At 37.3% G+C, this 20,864-nt stretch overlaps 1 protein-coding gene across 1 annotated transcript in view; it reads right to left on the bottom strand.

Moving 5' to 3' along the window:
* CFAP20DC (CFAP20 domain containing) overlaps positions 1-20,864 on the bottom strand; it is a 2,639,303-nt gene that overhangs the window by 621,718 nt on the left and 1,996,721 nt on the right. The gene's annotated exons all lie outside the window — the stretch shown is intronic.

Here is a 20,864-nt window from a genome sequence, read left to right as displayed (position 1 = left end):
ACTCTTGAATTGTGGACCATTATCTGATATAAGAACACCATGGATGGTTTATCTTGGAGAGAGACTTTAATGATTCTATTACAGTGGCATTTGTATTATCTGTTAATCATTTCAAGGTACTTGAGGTAATAATATACATGTTAAATATTTCTTTGAAAAGGAAAAATCACACTCAGCACCATATACAGTCATATGCTCTTCTGGATTGCTGTTATAACACGCATTATACATACAACAGTTTTGCACTATTTTCTTTAGTTACGCTTGCATTCCTGGACAACAAATTATATTTCTTGCACTTCACACATCACTGTTCTAAGATATAATCCATGCATTCTCTCATATCTCAACTGAATTAGGTGCATTAATATTATTAGCTTTGAATATTAAGCCTTGGATTCAACCTATTTTCACAATGAGGGAAAAGTTAGACTGCATTTCCTTTCTGGCTGATTTTGTTTTGTGCTGGCCAACAGCTGTGTCACTTCTTTCAGCAACTGCACTGACAAGTCAGTGTGAGCATGTTTGTCACTTTTTCCTTGGTCATTACTGCAGAATCATCCAAATAATCTTTACTTGTTCTTCTAGTAACTTTTCATTCTGATCTGCTAAATATGCCATATTCTTTTATAAATGCTGTATATGGTTCATTGCCTGGTCTGTAATTGACTTTCAGGTCATACTGCTACAAGTTAAGCAATATCATCTACACACTTGTAGGTGCCTTGCAGAAAGACATTCTGAATAAAGTTTGCAAAAAACAAGCATCTAACTGTACTTCACCATAAATACAAATCTGGAACTACTACTTGTATTCATGTACTATTGCTGCCAATTTTCTCTTCTGTCTTATACAAGCTCAAGCCTCATTAATGTGAGCCTCAAGGATGTGATCATAAAAGCGCATTTCCAAATTTCAACTGCAAATATTGAAACCCAATATAATATTATATACCCCAAGGTACTGTATGTTCAAACTCAGTTTACAAGTGAATACATCTACACTTACTAGAAAAATGAAGAAATTGTAGAACAAATTGCAAATAAATCCACATAAATCAGCAACCAAGGAGTACAGTCCACTCTCATTTATTAAGCTCTTTTCGTCCTTCTTAATAGTAAGAACTTCTTCAGATAAAAATGTACACACAGTTACTGTTTAAAACAAATGGGCTTGTAGTCACATGACAATCAACCAATAAAATTTCCTTCCCTCACCAAAGACAAAGTTAAAATTAACCCTTTCATTCACCTTTTAAACATACAAGTGCTACTTGCTTTGTAAAAATGTGTTTCTTATAATAAGAGTTATACTTTTCTTATCTAGAAAGACTCAACAATTTTAACACGCATAAAATTGAAGTAATCCCATTCAGACCTGGATGCTGGCATGCATTAATGTGAATTTGCCACAATAACTCAAGTTTTTCTAGTAATAATGGAAAAGGACCCCCTATAGTCTTGCACTAACTGGTCAATCACTCTGAACCTGAAACTGTGAGTTGAGTTTTTGGTGCTGTGTCTAGCTAGAGCATTTTCCTGTTTGCCCTTCCTTATACTATACATATGCTCATACATATGGTCTTTTAACTTTTGCTCAGTTTTCCCGATATATTACTCTGGGCATGACTGACACTGTGCAAAATATACAATCATTTTTGAATTACAGTTGTATTTCCTGTCCACAGTAAACTTTTTATTCCTCACCCAAAATGTTACGTCCTCCTCAACATGTTTACAATAAGGGCACATACCACATTTATACATCCCCGGATACCTCACTAGACCAGGACCTTGGTTGTATTCCAACAAGTTTTTTAAGTTTTTACCTCTTTTAATGATGATTTTTGGATGGTCTGGTAGTTTACAGTTTATTGATGTATCAGTTAACAGTAAATTCCAATTCTTATGTAAAATCTTCTTAAGGTCTGTGGTTTCTAAGTTAAACGGTGTTATAAAACTAAGTACGTATGAGTTCACATTATTAGGTTCCCCATTAAAGGAATTGTCTTCTCTTTGGGAATATATTGTTCCTACTGTAGTGGGTAAACCTCTATTGTGAAGAAGGGGCTGATATATGCCACTGTACTTTTTGTACAGACTTCGACTGTTAAGTCTGAAATTAATGAGTCTGCATATCCACATTTAAGAAACATGTCACGTAAGTATTCACATTGTGCAAGAAAGTCATTGTCTTCTGTTACCATCCTAGCTGCACACACCAGCTGACCTTTAACCACTGATAATTTTTGGTGGTATGGGTGGCAACTAGTGTAGTGCAAGAATGTGTTGGAGAATGTCTTCTTCCTATAAATTTTAGCTACACGTTCATAGGTAAGTACTAGGCTATCTGCCTGAGGGCATTTATAAGCCTAGCCAGAGTGTGTTGGCTTTCACTGCCCCATTGATTAATTAACTGATCCTCTGTCAAGCAGAGCCAATGAAGTGATCCCAGGGGTGTATTTGCTGTTACCCATCTACTCATCAAGGTTTCTCTTGAAGAGTGTTAGTGAGGGGCTCTGCCTGATGTAGTTTGAAATTTTGTTCCAGAGCATGGGGAGTCTCTGTGATAGAAATCTATCCCTCCAGCATGTTCTATTTATTGTTGTGGCGAGGTTTAGCTCACTAGAGTTAAGATGTTTGCCTTTTCTCAGTTCAATATCTAATTAGGAAATAATATCCTCACTATAGTTGTATGTGAACTGAAGAAACTGTGTAGTTTTATTGAAGTAGTCGACTAATGCATAAGCTTATGAGTTCATAGGTAAGTACTAGGCTATTGGCCCAAGGGCCTAAGTAAGCCCAGCCAACAAGGTTCCCTAGCTTACGCCACCCAAGCAAGTTAATTTTCTGTGCCCCTGTCAAGCAGAGCCACAGAAGAGATCCCCGGGGTGTATTTCCTATTTCCCATCTACTCATCAAGATTTGTTTTGAAGAGTGCTAATGAGGAACATTTCTTGACATAGATGGGTAGCTTGTTCCAGAGTATAGGAAGTCTCTGGGACAGGAATCTATCCCTCCAGCATGTCCTGTTTATTGTGGTGACAAGGTTTAGGTCCCTAGAGCGTGTAGCTCGAAGGGATTGGAATTTCTTTAGGTGTAGCATGTCCAACAGCTCTGGATTTAGCATAGCTTTATATGTCAGGTAGAGATCTCCTCAGAGTAGGCAATATGCTACAGAGTAAAGCTTGACTTTTATGAGACAGTCAGTGTAGGGCATCTGTTTGAGGCTAGTAATCCTCTTTGCGAGGTACTTCGGTGGCCTTTCCAGCTGCTGCAGATGTCTTGTGAAGTACATTCCAAAAGGAGTGTTGTACTCTATAATGGGTCTAATAAGTGCCGAGAAGAGGGGAACAATTACATCTTTTTCCTGGATGAGAACCCTTTTGTGATGAGGTGTGCCAAACAGAAGGATTTCCTGACTACTGCGGTGATGTGATTATCAAAGGAGAGACTACTGTCCACCTGGGTCCCAAGGTCTCTTATCACACATTTGGCGTTAAGTAGACTGCCGTTTATGTGGTAGTTCATGAGTACAGAGTTTTAACCAAAGGGGATGACAATGCACTTTTTGGAATTGAGCTTGAGGCCATGCCTCTGACACCAGGCATCTGTCTCAGTGAGGCCCTTTTGTAGGATGTTCACATCATTTGGGGACTCAACTATGGCTCCTAGTTTGCAGTCATCTCTGAACTTCGTAGGCCAGAGGCCTTCTGTGTTAGCTTGTACTTCAGAGAAGTGGATATCAAACAGGAGAGGTCCCAGGACTGAACCCTGTGGTACTCCAATTATCACTGGTTTGGTCAGATTTGGAGTCTGCAACTTTTACAGTGTGGGTTCAGTCAGTGAGCCAGTTGGCAACCCATCTTGTGGCATAGGGATTTATACCTAGTTTAGTGAGTTAGCTATAATTCCAGAATGGGGGATGGGGTCGAAAGCCTTGGCGAGGTCAAGATAGGCTGTATGAACCACCTTACCCTCATTTACAGCTTTGTTGACTGCCTCAAAGAAGTCGATCAGGTTCAGAAGGCATGATCTGCCTCTCACAAACCCAAACTGAGTGAGGTCCAAAGTTTCGATGTTACCAATGTCTTTGTTTATGAGTTCCATGATGATACATTCCATGGCCTTGCAGACCAGGCTCCTCAGGCTAATAGGGCAATAGTTCCCAGGATCAGTGGTGGCTCCCCCTTTGTGGAGTGAGATAACTGTTGCTGTGTGCCACCAGTGGCACAAAGCCTGATGTGAGACTATGATTGAACATGGTGCTTAGGTGGGGAGCCAGTTCATTCTGAAGTTCATGTAAAACGCAGACTGGGTTGTTGTCCGGTCTCATGGATGCTGTGTTTTTGGTTTTAGACAGTGCAGCTTTTACCTGCATATATGTGATTACAGGGACTCTGCATTCTTCCTGTATGGATATGGGCCCTTTAGGGGGGTGAGAGGGGGTTAAAGTTAGCAATGAACCTATCTGCCAGGATGCTGGCAATATCAGTTGGTTCTGTAATTTTCGTGCCGTTGTGCTGTAACTCAGAGCAGATATGGGTGTTGCCATTGAGATTCTTGAAATAGCTATAGAATGCTTTGTGGTTGCCCTTAGAATCAGTGGTGATTTTGTTTTCGTAGCTAGCTTTGGAAGTTCTTATAAGGGATCTCAGCTTCTTACTGAGGCTGACCAGGGAGCTCTTCCACTCATGGGAGTTTTCTCTCTTTTGCAACAGTTTCTCGCTTCTGTTGTAGAGTTTGTTTATGGCAGGGGACCACCAGATTGGTTTCATTTTTTTGAAGGATAGCGTCTTGGTTCTGTTTGGGATAGCACGATCCATTTACTCGTGTAAGTGCTTATAGAGTGCATTTGTGTAGGATTCACCAGTCGTAACTCTACTGTCCAGCCGCATGGGTGTCATGAAGTTCACCACTTCTGTCTTAAGAAGCATGAAGTTGGGTTTGGATACATTTTTTAACGTGGTTTTCTTAATGGTGGGTGGGGGGTGGGATGCAGATATGTAGGGGGATTAGATTATAGTTGGATCTGACCAACGAACAGATGACTTCAGGTGTGGAACACCGGTCACTCATGTTGGTAATGACTGGGTATAAGATACTGTTGCCCCTGGTGGGGGTGTGAATAAGTTGATCCAGGGCTCTGGAATTTATGAATTCCAGAAAGTGTTGAGTGAAGGAGTTGGTACATGAGTAGTTTTCACAGTTAATAGTGGGGTAATTGAAATCACCCATTATTAGGGTGTTTGGTTGAACCCTAATATTTTCCAATATATCAAGAAATGAGGAGTGGGAATCCTGTGGCATGGTGGGGGATCTGTAGCAAGCTACAATTTGGATTACAGTTTTGCCCAGAGTTAGTTGCACTTAGATAACCTCGGATGCATTATGCTGTGCAACTAGCCTGGAGGTGTGGATATCCTTAATGAATATGGACACACCTCCACCTTTGCTGTTAGATGGCTGAAAAGTGTGGTATGAGTTATAGCCTGGTAATGCAGGGGTGCTCTCTAGAGCCTTAAACCAGGTCTCAGTTACTGCACAGATATCGGTGCTCTCCATTTTAAGGAGTGCCTCAAGTGAGTGCATTTTGCGATTTAAACTTCTAGCATTGAGCAGCATTACCTTCAGTTTTTGCTTGCCTGTTCCTGTTACAGTGGTGAATTTGTCATTTGAACCTTGCTTGTGCTTTATCCCCTTTAAAAATTAGGAAGATATCATCCAAAAACCTTGTGTAAAAATAAATTTGTTCTTTTATCTGTGTATGTTTCAAAATATGTTCCAGCTCTCTGTATGCCATTACTAGGTTAGCAAAGCTCGCCCCACTGTGCCAAATATACAGTCATTTTTTAATTCAGTTGTATTTCCTGTCCACAGTAAACTTTTTATTCCTCACCCAAAAATTTTACGCCCTCCTCAACATATTTAGAATAAGGGCACATACCACATTTATACATCCCTGGATACCTCACTAGACCAGGACCATGGCTGTATTCCAACAAGTTTTTTTAAGTTTTTACCTCTTAGAGTTTAAGGAAAAGTACAACTTTCTGACTATTGATGTGAAAGATCTTTACATTTCTATTCCACACATAGATGGTATAGAATGGGTCTCCTTTGTGTTGAGATCCTTCAAGGCACCCCAGGCAGAGATTACCTCAGTAGCAGAGTTGTTAGATGTAGTATTAGTAAACAACTTTATTACCTTTGACAATGAATATTTCCTACAGAAAATAGGTGTAGCAATGGACTCGCCTTGTGGGGCGAGCTTTGCTAACTTAGTAATGGTATACTGGGAGCTGGAACATATTTGGAAACATACACAGATAAAAGAACTAATTTATTTTTACACAAGGTTTTTGGACAATATCTTCCTAATTTTTAAAGGGAATAAAGCACATGCTTATGCATTAGTCGACATCTTCAGAAAAACTACACAGTTTCTTCAGTTCACATACACATATAGTGAGGACATTATTAACTACTTAGATATTAAACTGAGAAAAGGCAAAAATCTTATGTTGTATATAGCTAAAATATATAGGAAGAAGACATACTCAAACACATTCTTGCACTACACTAGTTGCTACCCATACCACCAAAAATGATCTGGGGTTAAAGGTCAGCTAGTGCATGCAGCTAGGATGGTAACAGAAGACAATGGCTTTCTTGCACAATGTGAACACTTACATGACATGTTTCTTAAACCTGGATATCCAGACTCATTAATTTCAGACTTAACAGTTGAAGTCTGTACAAAAAGGGATAGTGGCATATATCAGCATCTTCTTCACAATATTGGTTTACCTACTACAGTAGAAACAATATATTCCCAAAGAGAAGACAATTCCTTTAATGGAGAACCTAATAATGTGAACTCATACATACTTAGTTTTATAGCACCGTTTAACTTAGAAGCCACAGATCTTAGGAAGATTTTTACATAAGAATTGGAATTTACTGTTAACTGACACATCAGTAACCAGTAAATTACCAGATCACCCAAAAATTACTTTTAAAAGAGATAAAAACTTAAAAAACTTGTTGGAATGCAACCAAGGTCCTGGTCTAGTGTGGTATCCGGGGATGTATAAATGTGGTATGTGCCCTTATTGTAAACATGTTGAGGAGGGCGTAACATTTTGGGTGAGGAATAAAAAGTTTACTGTGGACAGGAAATACAACCGTAATTCAAAAATGATTGTATATTTGGCACAGTGTCAGTCATGCCCAGTGTATTATATCAGGAAAACTAAGTGAAAGTTAAAAGACCGTATTTATGAGCATATGTATAGTATAAGGAAGGGCAAACAGGAAAACGCTCTAGCCAGACACAGCACCCAAAACCCAACTCACAGTTTCAGGTTTAGAGTGATTGACCAGTTAGTGCAGGACTTTGGTGTGGGGGGGGGGGGGAGTCCTTTTTCATTATTACTAGAAAAACTGGAGTTATTGTGGCAAATTCATGTTAATGCATGTCAACATCCAGGTCTGAATGAGATTACTTCAATTTTATGCATGTTAAAATTGTTGAGTCTTTCTAGATAAGAAAAGTATAACTCTTATTATAAGAAACACATTTTAACAAAGCAAGTAGCACTTGTATGTTTAAAAGGTGAATGAAAAGGGTTATTTTTAACTTTGTCTTTGGTGAGGAAAGGAAATTTTATTGGTTGATTTTTTGTCAAGTGACAACAAGCCAATTTGTTTTAAACAGTAACTGTGTGTATATGTTTATCTGAAGAAGTTCTTACTATTAAGGATGAAAAGCGCTTAATAAATGAGAGTGGACTGTTCTCCTTGGTTGCTGTTTTTTGTCGATTTATTTGCAATATATCTGCACTTCCCATTTCAGTGTTCTGCGGGTCACAGTTGTGATCTTCCCTCTAAATAATTTTCTTCTTTCTCTAGTTGAGTATATCAATTTTGTACAGATGTAAATACATTTGATCTATAGATAACTAGTTTGTTTCCTCTAGGATCATAGCTCCTATACCATTCTGATATACAACCACTTATAACACAACCTGCTTATATACATCATCAAAGTTCAGTGTAGGTGCTTCTGTTATTAGTTTCTTAAACGGTTCAAAACTGTTCATATTTCTTTTTCAATTCCCAGGCTATGCCTTGTGCAAGTAGCTTTCTAAGAGGCATAGTTATCTTGGACAGAATATGTATAAACTTTGTAAGATACTGCATCTTTCTTCAAAATTACATTAACTTCTGCTAATCCAGCTTTTGCACTTACATTACTGCTCTGGTTTTCTATGAGTCTTTATCTAGTCTCTCCAGTACTAGAATTTGACCCATAAATTTCATATTTGTCAAACTAATTATTCTTTTCTAATGCCGAATTATTCCACTTCAATCTGTTCATTGACTGTATCAGTCTGGTGTCTTTTTTTGTTGTTTGACACCCCATCTTCTAAACCTTTACTTACTTGTGTAACTGTTCTTTGAAAATACCTGTGGTGCAGATGAAATGCAATACAGAAATCACTAGATATATAAAACACAAACTTTTTTCATCCCTTTTTATCTGCCAGAATCCATGTTTTGTATCAGATAGAGAAGGAACTCAGCATTTGGAATGCATGATATTGTTTCGTCAGATAAAAGCAATGATCAATGCTCTTAATATTGTGGATTCATACATATAAGAATATTTTCCTGTTTGACAACCATAATGAAGCTATTCACCTATTTTACTGGACCCGTCTATTTCTTAATGGTACCTAAGCTTTTCATTTGTTTTAGTTCCTAATAGTTTCGCTAAGCATATATTACTGAAATGGCTTTTGTAGTGATTTGAATATGATATTCTCCTGGCAAGTTGCCCATATCTATGGATAAATCAACATGGTCAAGCACAATATATTTGCTGTGGTTCTACATGCCAAGTCTATAGAGCCTTAGATAAGCATTTGGCAGTGTGTCAAATTTTGCTTAGGATGCTAATAAGAGTTTATTGAAAGGTTATGAATAATATTAGGTCTTATGTGTTGTGGCCAACATTGATTGTATTTATATACATGGGTGCTTTTAGGATTGGATAGTTGTCAGGTGGTTTGAAATGGAAAGATGCATGCATCACAGAAGAGTCTGTGCTAATTTGGGTCAGGGCTTCTAACATGAATTAGGTGGGTAAGAGTCAGCAGGAAGCATTAGCAAGGGGTATAGAGTTATGCCCACTTAGGTGGGTGTTAAAAATAGCAGACTTGAGTGTGAGACAGTGAAGATGAGGCAAATTTTTGTTTGGGAGATAAGCTTTTTTCTTTGAGACAGTCTGATTTAGTGATAAAAGGCCTTGAGATTACTGGGGATACAAGACAACTCTTTGCATTCCTTTCAGATAGGGAGAGTAGATAGGAGTCTAACACTTGTCAACTGTATGTCAAATAATTCTGGCTAGTCTGTTAATTTTTGCCTCTTTTTTCCCACAGGTAATAGTGGAGTGAAGAGTGGTCATTATTGGGCATCCTTATATATGCTTGGTTGCAAAGATGGCTATGGTAAGAACTAAGGGTCAGTAGATAGGATTGAACCGCGATCTGTGGGGAGTTCACTGGTTCAGGCGGAGAAGAATTAGATGGAGTCAATTGTTGTCATTCATGATAATGACAGTAGGGTGGTGGGTATTGTCCGAGCTTATTTTTATACATTTAGAGGGTATTTAGATGATGATTCAAAGCTGCAGTTGTCAGTGATACTGTGGGAATTAGAAACAATTAGTGTTGGTTCCCAGTGCAATTATAGTATGGTCAGTGACAATTCTACAACTGGTCTGGAGGAACATACTTAGAGTATCATTAAAGCTTCAGATAATTCTGTTACTCATCAAGTAGATAGGGTAGCTAAGGCCATGGATATAGCAGTGCTGGATCATTGGGATGATAGACACCCAGTACAGAATAGGGAGGATGGGGTACATCTGAGTGATCTAAGACTTGATCTCTTTAATGTGCACATTTCATTGTTATTGCAATAATCACTAGTGTTGAAAAGGTGGTAATAGTCTGTGGTACACACTGGTTGGATAGGGAGAAATGCATTCTGTTCAAAAGCAGCCCCTTTCATGTTGGAATATGGTAAAATGACAGGTGAAATGCTGTCCTGATTGGCTGATGCACAAGTGAGCGGATAATGATCATGGTGCTGATGGTACTGACAGATAAGCATATCCACATGCCTATCTTGCATTTAATGTAAATAAAGTGAATTGAGATGGTCATTGATATTTCCATTTGTTTGTTACTAATTATGTTTAAATATCGTTTAATTATCATTGTATATAAATAGTATGTGAACAATTAACACCTGTTAAACAGCACTAAACAGGGATAAAAAATCAGTGCAGTCATGTTGTCTATCAAGTTTAGCTTTAAAATGAAATGTTTCAGTAGTTTTTATCTAGCACACTTTTGGTGTTATTAATGCAAATATGGACAGGCTATATTAGACATCAAGAGATGTGAGTTTGATGTAGCTACAAGAAAGACTTGTGGGGCATCATTAGGCTGTAATGAGTTAATGCCTACTGATCTATCATTTATTCTTATTTTTTGAATGCCATGAACTCTCCTGAATATGGACTAAAGCCTCAGTAGGATCACAGGTTAACAAAATTTAAATAAAAATCCATTAAATGGTTTATTATTAATATAAAGATTATTGCCTATTACAGTAACTTTCATTTTGACATGTATACTTCAGAAATCCTTTACTGGAATTCTTTCATGAGCAAATGTCCATTTCTCTCTCATCCCACATATAAAATGGGAGGTGAACGAGGAAGCTAATGTGAAACTATGTAAATATGTTTTCTCTGTGAGTATTAGTAACCTCTACTTAATGAGTATTACATTCTGCTGTCTCTTTAATTTTGCTTTTCTGAACAATACTCTTTCAGATACTACTTATTGTTCCCTAGCCCCATTGTTCCACACCCAAAGAATTTGCAGATGCAGAGAAACACTTTTCTGTTAGAAGACATGGTATCTACAGGAGAGCTGAAACTGTATGTGTGAACTGATAAAGCAATACTGAGAGAAACAAGCGCACTCTGGCAGCTTTTAGTGAAACAAGTTTGAATTTCAGAAGGGCTTTATTTTGCTAACTTATGCATGTGCACCTGGATATATCAGATAGTACTTGTGGGATGAAAATTGTAACAGAAAGTATGTGTAACATCAGCTGCATTCCTGGTTTGCAAGACACTTACTGAAGCTTATTTTACTTTTATTGCTTAACTGAGAGTTTTGGACAGTAAACCCTTGATTGTTTTAACTACAATTTATCTGAAGAATTTTTCATACATTTTAACATATTCAACTACTCCCAGGGGGTCTATGTTCAGCCATCAAATGAAAATTCAATTCAGTGGCTAAGCATTGTACCATATGCATGAAAAGTTTACTTACCTAACATTCATTTTGGTGAATGAGTGAGACAGGGAAAGTAACTAGTTGTCAAACACGTCTCCAGCTGCTCTTTTCCCCACTGTAGTGCTGTCTTTGAGTTGATATATATAGTTAGGGGGATGTGGGGAGTGAAGCCCCCCACCTGGGTGGCTTTGCAATACTTTGTTGTGTGAGACAAGGAAGTGTTACACAACTAGTTACTTTTCCCATCTCACTCGCTCACTGAAATGAATGTTTGGTAAGTGAACTTTTGATGTTTAGGTTTTGAAGTTTAGCCTTTCGACTGAATTTTCATTCGATGGCTGAACATAGACCCACTCCCCGGTATTGTCTTACAGAAGATGCCACATTTATTATTTCACTGTTTATTTTATGTTAGTTGAGGGGAGTAGAACACTGATCCAAACAGACAATTTTCAGGTTCATCTCAGAATTTATAATTGGAGAAAAACAAGATACAAATTAATGTAAATATATTGCACAATATTTTACATTAGAAAACAGCAATTTTTAAGTAAAAGTGACGTGGGATTACTTAATGCAATATAAGGTATTAAGAAGATCAGCATATCAATGTATGAGAATGATAACTACTCTAAGTATTTATATTATATAATAAATATTCTACTACACTAAATTTGGATGGAGGAAAATTTTTATACTGAAACATATGCATCTACAAAAGGAGTAGAGTAAGGCGTTTAATTCTGAATGCAGTAGTTAAGTGATAGCTTAGGTGTGTACTGGTTTTAGGATATTAACTAAGCAACAGTTTGCATTATAAAGTGCAATCTAATGTCCCTTACCCCATTCATACTTGCAGTTATATAATGCCAAGACAGTATTTCTTGAACAAAACTAAGTATGCAGCCTTCGGTGAAGACTCTGAATTTCCACATTCTTTTTCCAAAATGAATTTCTCATCTCACACCACATAATAAAATACTTTATGATCAGTAAAACCAGTAAAATCTATTGCTTTATTAATATGTTCCTCCTGCAGGTATTAATTCTGTGCTCAATGCATAGATTCCGTGTCTATATGGACTATGATAGATATTAAATCAGTATTGTTGATTTTTTCCCCAAAGTACTCCATGCCAACTAAATGCTTCTACATTTTCTCTATGTAGAAAAAAATCTGCATTTCTATCCCAGAAAGTATTTTCCTAAGAAACAAAAAAAGTTCACTAATTTAAAACACTTCTAAACAGTGATGGCTAGATTGGAAGCCATAAGAAGAATGAGAAATACATGTGTTGGTGGATATCAGTAGCTAAAAGTCATCTTTACACAAACACAATTTCTTCAGTATCACTTGTTCTGCCTCATTCAGACCTATCAATATCCTAGAATAATGTCTTCCCCTACAATGCTTAAAATATCACCCTTTCCAAAGATGTTTTCTATCTCACTTATTTACTGCATGGTTAAACAAAGGCCCTTCAAAAGAAAACTATCTGCTCTCCGATTTGCTTGAGTCATGAATTTCATCTGCTGTAATATCAAAGTGTTGGTATTAAGTGACTGTTTTGAGCACTCTGCTGTTTCCACTGCCATTTTCCCATTTCTATTTGAAGTTTGCATGATAATTCAGCTTCTTTTGATGGTTTGTGTATTGGGTGGTTTATTTCACATTTTATAAGTTTTCTGTTGCATTTGACTTTATTGTTAATGACGGGGGATATTTTGCAGATATGATGCAGGATGCCTTTGCCTCTTTGGGGAAGTGTTTCTTTCCTCATGGCTGGGCATGCATACATTTACACAAGATATTGTGGGCAAACATGGGAGGACATCCTATGCTGTTACATTTTGTGTAACATCAGTCTTACTGTATTGGTATTAATGGACACAAAGGTAGGTATTCAGAAATTAGTACTATTATGCACCTTTCTAGTTTCAGAGAACATGGCTGTATACGCATCTTTTCTTTTTAGCCACTAACTACATTTCATGAAACTTTGAGATTAAAACACACACACACACACACACACACACACACACACACACACACACACACACACATGCACACACACTCAATCCTGTTGAGTACCACATCTTAAAGCATTACTCATTTCCGAGTACACCTCAGTGTTTGTGTCCCCTTTGTTTTGGCATGAATAAAAAAAATAACAAGTGTTTAACTTAAGCAATAATCCTATAATTCTAAACTTTTCTGCATCCACATTCTTTTAGTAGATTTAATGCTACTAACATATTCTTCTTTTCAGTTTGTGAGTTGTGCCTTTCATTTTGATTCTGTTTTTAAACCAGAAATTCATTCATGCGTTAACTATCTTTTTCTGATCTTCACTTTCATGTTTTCTTAAAAGTGGTATACTTATTTATTTATTCAGAATTTGTTAACTAGGATCCCACTGGACCCATTTCAGTCACAGACTAGGAAATACACAATAGTTACATGACATTATACACAGAGTAATGACAAAATGCAATATATACACATATTATATGCAAACTGAATATCATTGCTGGCTTGAGGCAATAATGGCAATAGACAAATGACATTATAAACAGAGTAAAAAATACACAATATATACATGTCATCAACATAAAGCAGGAGAGGAAGTTGAGGTAAGTCAGAAGGAAGTTTGTTGATGTAGATAAAGAGAGAGGTGCCAGAACTGATCTTTGAGGGACACTTTTCTGCAGAAAGACTGTTATAGAGGTTGATGAACTGAAGTTAAATGAGAAGTGGGAGTTAGAGAGTTAGTTTTTGAACCAATGAGGTGTGTCATCTCCAATGCCTATTTCACTGAGGTAGTCTATGAGAACTGAGTGATCAGCAAGATCAAGGACTCTGTTGAGGTGGGTAAAAATTACTCCAGGCATTTGTCCATTCCATGAAGAATGTTACTGAGTGTCCAGATAGCTGGGGATGTTTTGTGACCAGACCAAACGTCACACTGTTTTTGTTAGAAGGTGGTATTGGTTGATGTTTTGAGCTGAAAATAATATTTTTTTTCCAGAAAACTTTCCTGGTGTAGGGACATTAGGAATGGGCCAAAAATCCGATGGATTGGAGGGACTAGGTTTCTTAAGGAATGGTTTTACAATGGCAATCTTCTAGATATTGAGCATAATAAATGTAGTGCATGTGTTTTTTATATGTTTCAGTGGGGTTATGATGCCTCTACAGTGATAAATGAACCATGGGTGAAGGTTGTACCAGGGGGCTATCAAGTTTAATCTGTTCAAGTCAAGTGTAGACGTTCTTGGATGTGATAGCTCTAAAGTAGAATGGAGGGGAGGTGTGAGTGTCAGATGCAGTTTGAGATTGGCTAAAGAAAAGGATGGGAGGTTTGCTGAAAGGAGAAAGGAAATAAAAGGCAGAAAGTTGAGAGGATGTGGAATTCATGGAGGGAAGGCTTTTCTATCCTGTAAGATAGTTGACCTTTTCTCAGAAGCTTTTGGGTGACTTCATTAGTTGAAGTTTGGTATGATTTTATCAAGTGACTTGTATGACAGCATATTTCTTGCTTGGCAATGTTGGGTAGCTGGATGTAGCACTGTCTGCTGATAATAATAAGAAGTGCTTTCCAAGAATGCCATACCTTGTCTCTGAGTTGTAGAAGAGCTTTAAGCTCATAGGTTAACCAGTTCTTAATTTTAGGTTTGGATTGTTAGAAAATAGGAGTTTTGCAGGTCAGCAGAGAGGTTAGTAGTTCTGCAGTAGTGTTAGGATCAGATGAGTTAAATACTGGTGACCAGTTGATTACGGAAAAGGTGGATTTAAGTTTGTTAATATTATTCTGTGATTTACTACAGAAAGATGAGTTTTGGGTGCATTTACATATGGGTAATGGATATGAAAGTTAATAGGGCATTGGTCACTGAAAGACTGTGGATGGATGGTGGCAACTGAGATAAGAGAATGTTTTTTAGGAAATATGAAATCTGGGAGGGAGTGGAAAGATATTTTGAGGTTTGGTCTAGTAAGTTGCGATATGAGCTGAGTGAGGCTGAAACTGTATTTGAGTGGTATTCAGGTCACTGGAAATGGGACTGAACAGGCTGAGACTGAACTTTTCAAGTATTATGAGACTGTTGGTATTGTGGAGGAACTTCTTTTAGTAGGATATTTAGTTTGGGGAGCGAGGTTCTAGATATGCTACAGTGACATGTAGTACATGTACTGCAGTATTCTTGTGGGAGAGAATGGATATGAGTAGCCAGCTAGAATAATTTGTTTGAGTGTTTCCTTGAGCAGGTAGATGGACATTTAAGTCTGACTTGAAAAGAAGAGTTCCACCTTCTTGTCTTGTGCTTTATCTGGGGTAAAAAAAGAGTTATAAACGGAAAAAATCCTGTAAATAAGGATCATTAGCCTTAACTCATTAATCTTTGATAACAACTAAATCAGGCTTGCATAAGGAAATTAATATGTTAATCTAGTCAGTTTTGTTGCTTATACTTTGTACATTAAAAGGATACAGAAAAGTATAGATGCACCTGGGTTAGCGTTGATATTACCTTGAAGAAGCAGTAGAAGTAAAACTGGTGAAAGTTTGAAGAGATGTTAGAAAGGTGCAGGAGTAGATTATTAAATGATAAATGAGTGTTTTATAAATATAACTATATATATATATATATATATATATATATATATATATATATATATGTGTGTGTGTGTGTGTGTGTGTGTCTATATATATTATATATATATATATATATATAGAGAGAGAGAGATATGCATACATGTATATATATATATATATATATATATATATATATATATATATATATATATGTATATAGTCACATGGGTTTCCTCAGGGTGCTCCGGTTTCCTCCCACATCCCAAAGACATTCTTTAGGTGGATTGGACACTCTCAATTGGCCCTAGGTGTGAGTATGTGCATGTGTGTGCCTTCTGTGGAAGGTTGGGCACCAGGCTGGCAACTCGGCACTGTAAAACTCCACTGCCAATCGATCTACGGACCGTTGTTCCACTGTGGCGAACCTTAACCAGGATAAGCCAAAAAGAGATGATGTTGATATATGAGAAGTAATTAACTGAAGTAGTTAGAATGCTAAATGTGGTAGGATATGGTAATGGAGAGAAGATGGAGAATATATATGGGCAGCTTAACTTTGAATGAAAAGAATATAGCATAGTAGTGTTAAACAGAACCGGGTAAAGTAAGCGTGGGGAACTTGACAGAATGAGTGATATGGTAACTACTGTTTGGAGGGATAATAATGGGTGTTAGCAGGAGAATCAAAGGTAGGTAGTTAGGAAAATATGGTGGAGTAAATGCTGTGGTAAAGAAGAGAAAAATACATGGTGTTGGATGTTAAAGTTGGAAAGTGACAAAGGAATATTAATAGTTGCTTGAGTATAAGAGTGGAAACTTATTTTCAAATGGACCCCTAGATGGTCCTTCATTTACTTCTACAACTTGTTTGCTGCACAGTCTCACTAGCCTCTGTGATTTTACTTAATATTATAAAAACATATCATTCTATGACTTTGAAATGCTGTTAACACGCCATTTTTTCTGCTGCAATATCTCCTGTTTACAAAAAAACTCATTTATAATCTGTAAGAACAATTTGAATAAATTATGCTTCAATTTTTGCTGCATGTAGCTTTTGTGTATTAGTAAAAATTATGTTATATGTTGGATAAATTACATCACACCCTTTTACAATGATATCTCGCAAATTATTCTTCATGGTTTAAAAATAAGATGTCTCTGCAGTCACTTTCAACGTGACTATGTTTTGCACAAAAAAAGGCAACATCTATATTGCTAAGCAGAAACAAAAAGGACTAAGTTGTGTCTCTGTGGAATATAGGGATGCATCCCTGATTGCATGTCAGATGACGTGGGGCCAACTAGTAACCCTAGTTCAATAGGAGTCAATGGGAGGGAGATAAGTAGTCTGCCCAGCAGAAGAACCAGAGTCACCTCCATTGTAGAGATGGCTAAAGCTTTAACTGGGACCCAGGCAACCCACATTTTATTTAGCATCCCAAATAAAATGCTACAGTAGTCAATGAGGGAAAGATATAGTGAATAGCTGACACTTGCTCACCTATCCTGAGAGTAGGCATGACTGATGTCTAGTGGAGGCAGGAGACTAAGCACACAGTAATCAGGTAGATATATCTTGACACATCAAAATGCACTTTGCGTAGCAGCTACATAAGTGTGAGTATGGCAGCTGTAATGTAGGAAGTCTGCAGATGCCAGATTCTACTTTGGACTTAATTGGGAAACTGATTTTATGGCTGTCCAGATGATGGACCTGCCTTTGGATGTCTCTCAAACAAAAAACACTTGAAGAATAAGATGTTACTAGGCTAATCCTATACAGAGTCTAAGGACCCTCCACAGGGTGATTGTAGGGGAATAAGTAGCTAGTATAAGGAAACAGCTGGTACAAGAGGGGCCTGATAGTCAACAATGAGGTAAAAGAAAGTGTGCAATCATACATGTATGTGTATATCTATATGCAGTGTAATAGAGAGAAAGAGAGAGAAAAAGTTAGCTCCATTGATGAAAGAATAAGGCATTGGGTCACTAGGATTTTTATTGCTGTATTCCATTTTTCTTCACTTTTATGGTGGTCTGTATATTTAAATGATGTCACCAAAATTATCAGCATTATAATGCAGGATTAATACACATTACCATTACCAGAATCAATACTGACTAGCTAAGTAGAATTTGGATAACAAGTGCTACTTTCAGCTTAGTAACTGACTCACTATCTAAGGAGATGTGTAAACAAGCAGTTCTTAAAAGATCACCTGGTAAAGTACATGGACTTTTTATCAGATTATGAGTGGGATGTGAGAAGACAACTACAAATGTAGGCATAAACTAGGCTAAGTCAACCAGGGGTGTCAGTGGTCATGGTAACTTCTTTGGTCTGAAACCTTTGAGAATTAGGACCTGTAAGATTGTCTACTAATCATTTCATAGCAAAAATGTAAGCAACCTTCACAGATAAAATTACTGAATGCTAAATTTGCTAGACAATTAGGAAAGACTGCTTTGGAACTCCTACCCTTAAACACTGTGATTTTTTTGTGTCTGTGCATATATGAATGCTTGCACACATGCATGTGTTGGAAAAATACTGTTCTATGATGTCTTGTAGGCAATGAAGAGGAAATTCTCCAACTGCCTCAGGTCCGTACTAGCACTCACTGACCCTTTAGGAGGAGTAATTTATTTTCGAATGTATTTACACATCAGCATATGGCTTAATTAAGCACCATGGAGAAGGTCAGGCCATCAGGAATGGCATACAGACACTCATCCACCTTGTTTCTTTCATTTTTTTCACTTTTTTCCCTTTAAGACCACATCTAATCAATGGCATCAGCACATCATCCTCTTAGAAATGTATGTGGGTAATTGTTATGTCCAAACATCCTCAATTTGTGGTGGTTTCCATTTCTTAGTCTCTATTGGGATCCAAAAATGTATGCCCTCAGACTTCCCTCTCTTTACTTTTGTGGAAGAAGGAAATGCTACCTTTGTTGCTAAATCCTTTACACCTGTATAGGTCCTCACATAATTGGAAATTGCCCTTGAGCTGTTGCTTCTTTTTTAAGGGCTAGATAACTATCCTCCCTTCTTCAAGCTAATGTAAAGACAGTTAGATCAGGTACAAGGGATAAATAAAAGAAACAAAAAAGTGGCTGATTCCTGCAAAAGTTTAGATGCCCAAGGATATCAAATACATGAAGCTCTTTGGTATATGGTTTACTAATATAAACGCCATACAGGCCAGTGCAGAAGCAAGAGGATGAGTATATCTCTTACCTAATTATCATCCTAAGCTTATTAGATAAGCTAAGCTACTGCACTGGCTGATTAAAAGGCATAATTATAAATTGTATTTATGTATGTTTACCAGGGTACTACAATGATCACAACAGAACATTTGCAGACATAGCCTTGGTGAAGAAATTCACAAACATGGAGTAAAAACAGAAGGTACAAAGACTACTGAAACAATGAGCAAATATTTTTAACAGAGGAGTACATATAGGAAGTAAGCAGCAGGTGAGAAAAGAGGGTGGAAGTAGATGTGATGCAATTGAAGAAGGAGTTAGAAGATGTATCTATCAGAAAAACACATGCAGACAGATATTTGATGGAATTGTCTTTTGCACTGTGCTTTGAAAATGTGTAAGAGGAGATTTCTTTTCAGTGGGGGGTGTGCTTGACAGAGTTTGGGTGCAAGAATAGAGAAGGAGTGATCAGGTACTTTGCAGTTTGGTACAGGTGCAATTTGGGTAGTCTGGTGTGAGGGAGTCAACTGGAAGAAGTTGCATAGGTTATAGGGAGTAGTTTTGTTAAGGAGTTTGGCAAGAACAGGTGGGAAGGCACTTGGATGAAGCAGTCTGAAAAGAAGAGACCCTAGAGAAGCTTAATTCTATAGGTGACATAAAACAATATGGCTTTGATGAATGTAGTGCAGTGTTTTTCCAGGAGGTGGGATGGGGGTGGAGGAAGAGGAATTGGAAATTAATTACAGAGTTTGTTTTCAGTGGACTGTAGAGTGGAGGGCATTTTTTTGTAGAAGGCTGTGGGTATTTATGGGAGTCCATATTCGAGTTGAGATAGAACAACTCCTTTGACTACTGCAGCTCTTGCTGGTCTGGAGAGAAAAATAAATATTTTCCAGGACCAGAACAAAGAGGGCTGGTCTTTTTCCAGGTATTTTCAGGGTGGTTATGGAAGTTAAGTGACTGGTCCTAGGTATTTATAGGACACATTTGTTTCTTTTGGGCTAACATTGTGATATGTAATGTTGAGATTTTTAGTAGTTTTTTCAGCTTTTATGAGGTTCCAAATACTTTTTGTTTTGATAGGGTTTAGGAGTAGCTTATCTTTGACTATCCAATAATTGAGGTGGAGGAGGACAGAAGGAACCTGTGTTTGAACAGCTGAATATGAGGGACTGGATCGAAAGATAACAGTGTCATCTGCATAAAGAGTGATAGTAAGGTTGAGGAGATCAGAGTTTAGTTAGTAAAGACTGAAAACAATACTGGGACAGGTATGGAGCCTTGGGGCACTCATTTGGTAAGGCCTGCAGTAGGTGATATATATGAGTCAGTTTTGACTCTGAAATACCTATTTGATAAGATCTAAGAAATGGATGACAGTGCTAGAGACAACTCCATTTTTTTGAGAGAATGAAGGAGGAGAGGGTGGTGTTGGTATCATATAGCTAGGACTTAAAATTTAAAAATAAATATGTTTTTCAGCAACATTACATGTATGTCCTACCAGGCATTTTTTTAAAATTTTGCAGTGCCCCACTACATGATAAATGCATGTACAGACTTGTGGTCATATTCATATATAGTGTACAGAATGCTCAAATCAGATTTCACTTTTTCTATACCTCAAGTATGTATACATTTTAAAGGAGTTGTGGTTT

This window comes from Protopterus annectens, chromosome 7.part0 (assembly GCF_019279795.1).
Source record: "Protopterus annectens isolate FY-2018-M chromosome 7.part0, PAN1.0, whole genome shotgun sequence".
Taxonomy (NCBI): domain Eukaryota; kingdom Metazoa; phylum Chordata; order Ceratodontiformes; family Protopteridae; genus Protopterus; species Protopterus annectens.
The sequence above is the reverse complement of the archived record's forward strand: the minus strand, read 5'-3'. Positions and strand labels throughout refer to the sequence as shown.